This window comes from Eucyclogobius newberryi, unplaced genomic scaffold, assembly GCF_026437365.1.
Source record: "Eucyclogobius newberryi isolate DKJ021-1_F unplaced genomic scaffold, fEucNew1.0.hap1 SCAF_14, whole genome shotgun sequence".
Taxonomy (NCBI): domain Eukaryota; kingdom Metazoa; phylum Chordata; class Actinopteri; order Gobiiformes; family Gobiidae; genus Eucyclogobius; species Eucyclogobius newberryi.
In genome coordinates this window covers 38169820-38173246 of record NW_027315768.1, presented here as the reverse complement: position 1 = coordinate 38173246, position 3427 = coordinate 38169820, and positions in this window count along the sequence as shown.

Genomic DNA, 3427 nt, shown 5'->3' with positions numbered 1-3427 from the left:
GCAGAGTCTTTGAGAGACCTGTTACTTGAATACTCTCGCAGAGTCTTAAAGAGACGTGTTTCTTGAGTACTCTCGCACAGTCGTAAAGAGACGTGTTTCTTGAGTACTCTCCAGAATCGTAAAGAGTCGTGTTTCTTGAGTACTCTCGCAGAGTCTTAAAGAGACGTGTTTCTTGAGTACTCTCGCACAGTTGTAAAGAGACGTGTTTCTTGAGTACTCTCCAGAGTCGTAAAGAGTCGTGTTACTTGAGTACTCTCGCAGAGTCGTAAAGAGACGTGTTTCTTGAGTACTCTCCAGAGTCGTAAAGAGACGTGTTTCTTGAGTACTCTCCAGAGTCGTAAAGAGTCGTGTTTCTTGAGTACTCTCGCAGAGTCGTAAAGAGACGTGTTTCTTGAGTACTCTCCAGAGTCGTAAAGAGACGTGTTTCTTGAGTACTCTCGCAGAGTCGTAAAGAGTCGTGTTTCTTGAGTACTCTCGCAGAGTCGTAAAGAGTCGTGTTTCTTGAGTACTCTCCAGAGTCGTAGAGAGACGTGTTTCTTGAGTACTCTCGCAGAGTCGTAAAGAGACGTGTTTCTTGAGTACTCTCCAGAGTCGTAAAGAGTCGTGTTTCTTGAGTACTCTCGCAGAGTCGTAAAGAGTCGTGTTTCTTGAGTACTCTCGCAGAGTCGTACAGAGTCGTGTTTCTTGAGTACTCTCCAGAGTCGTTGAGAGACCTGTTACTTGAATACTCTCGCAGAGTCTTAAAGAGACGTGTTTCTTGAGTACTCTCGCACAGTCGTAAAGAGACGTGTTTCTTGAGTACTCTCCAGAGTCGTAAAGAGTCGTGTTTCTTGAGTACTCTCGCAGAGTCTTAAAGAGACGTGTTTCTTGAGTACTCTCGCACAGTCGTAAAGAGTCGTGTTTCTTGAGTACTCTCCAGAGTCGTAAAGAGTCGTGTTTCTTGAGTTTTCTCCAGAATCGTAAAGAGACGTGTTTCTTGAGTACTCTCCAGAGTCGTAAAGAGTCATGTTTCTTGAGTACTCTCCAGAGTCGTAAAGAGACGTGTTTCTTGAGTACTCTCCAGAGTCGTAAAGAGACGTGTTTCTTGAGTACTCTTGCACAGTCGTAAAGAGACGTGTTTCTTGAGTACTCTCCAGAGTCGTAAAGAGTCGTGTTTCTTGAGTACTCTCGCAGAGTCGTAGAGAGACGTGTTTCTTGAGTACTCTCCAGAGTCGTAAAGAGTCGTGTTTCTTGAGTACTCTCCAGAGTCGTAAAGAGACGTGTTTCTTGAGTACTCTCGCAGAGTCGTAAAGAGACGTGTTTCTTGAGTACTCTCGCAGAGTCGTAAAGAGACGTGTTTCTTGAGTACTCTCCAGAGTCGTAAAGAGACGTGTTTCTTGAGTACTCTCCAGAGTCGTAAAGAGAGGTGTTTCTTGAGTACTCTCCAGAGTCGTAACGAGAGGTGTTTCTTGAGTACTCTTGAGTACTCTCCAGAGTCGTAAAGAGTTGTGTTTCTTGAGTACTCTCGTACAGTCGTAAAGAGACATGTTACTTGAGTACTCTCCAGAGTCGTAAAGAGACGTGTTTCTTGAGTACTCTCCAGAGTCGTAAAGAGACGTGTTTCTTGAGTACTCTCGCAGAGTCGTAAAGAGTCGTGTTTCTTGAGTACTCTCCAGAGTCGTAAAGAGTCGTGTTTCTTGAGTACTCTCCAGAGTCGTAAAGAGACGTGTTTCTTGAGTACTCTCGCAGAGTCGTAAAGAGACGTGTTTCTTGAGTACTCTCCAGAGTCGTAAAGAGACGTGTTTCTTGAGTACTCTCGCAGAGTCGTAAAGAGTCGTGTTTCTTGAGTACTCTCCAGAGTCGTAAAGAGTCGCGTTTCTTGAGTACTCTCCAGAGTCGTAGAGAGACGTGTTTCTTGAGTACTCTCGCAGAGTCGTAAAGAGACGTCTTTCTTGAGTACTCTCCAGAGTCGTAAAGAGTCGTGTTTCTTGAGTACTCTCCAGAGTCGTAGAGAGACGTGTTTCTTGAGTACTCTCCAGAGTCGTAAAGTGTTGTGTTTCTTGAGTACTCTCGCAGAGTCGTTGAGAGACCTGTTACTTGAATACTCTCGCAGAGTCTTAAAGAGACGTGTTTCTTGAGTACTCTCGCACAGTCGTAAAGAGACGTGTTTCTTGAGTACTCTCCAGAGTCGTAAAGAGTCGTGTTTCTTGAGTACTCTTGCAGAGTCTTAAAGAGACGTGTTTCTTGAGTACTCTCCAGAGTCGTAAAGAGTCGTGTTTCTTGAGTACTCTCCAGAGTCGTAAAGAGTCGTGTTTCTTGAGTTTTCTCCAGAGTCGTAAAGAGACGTGTTTCTTGAGTACTCTCCAGAGTCGTAAAGAGTCATGTTTCTTGAGTACTCTTGCACAGTCGTAAAGAGTCGTGTTTCTTGAGTACTCTCCAGAGTCGTAAAGAGTCGTGTTTCTTGAGTTTTCTCCAGAGTCGTAAAGAGACGTGTTTCTTGAGTACTCTCCAGAGTCGTAAAGAGACGTGTTTCTTGAGTACTTTTGCACAGTCGTAAAGAGACGTGTTTCTTGAGTACTCTCCAGAGTCGTAAAGAGTCGTGTTTCTTGAGTACTCTCGCAGAGTCGTAAAGAGTCGTGTTTCTTAAGTACTCTCCAGAGTCGTAAAGAGTCGTGTTTCTTGAGTACTCTCCAGAGTCGTAAAGAGTCGTGTTTCTTGAGTACTCTCCAGAGTCGTAAAGAGACGTGTTTCTTGAGTACTCTCGCAGAGTCGTAAAGAGACGTGTTTCTTGAGTACTCTCGCAGAGTCGTAGAGAGACGTGTTTCTTGAGTACTCTCGCAGAGTCGTAAAGAGACGTGTTTCTTGAGTACTCTCCAGAGTCGTAAAGAGTCGTGTTTCTTGAGTACTCTCGCAGAGTCGTAAAGAGTCGTGTTTCTTGAGTACTCTCGCAGAGTCGTACAGAGTCGTGTTTCTTGAGTACTCTCCAGAGTCGTTGAGAGACCTGTTACTTGAATACTCTCGCAGAGTCTTAAAGAGACGTGTTTCTTGAGTACTCTCGCACAGTCGTAAAGAGACGTGTTTCTTGAGTACTCTCCAGAGTCGTAAAGAGTCGTGTTTCTTGAGTACTCTCGCAGAGTCTTAAAGAGACGTGTTTCTTGAGTACTCTCGCACAGTCGTAAAGAGTCGTGTTTCTTGAGTACTCTCCAGAGTCGTAAAGAGTCGTGTTTCTTGAGTTTTCTCCAGAGTCGTAAAGAGACGTGTTTCTTGAGTACTCTCCAGAGTCGTAAAGAGTCATGTTTCTTGAGTACTCTCCAGAGTCGTAAAGAGACGTGTTTCTTGAGTACTCTCCAGAGTCGTAAAGAGACGTGTTTCTTGAGTACTCTTGCACAGTCGTAAAGAGACGTGTTTCTTGAGTACTCTCCAGAGTCGTAAAGAGTCGTGTTTCTTG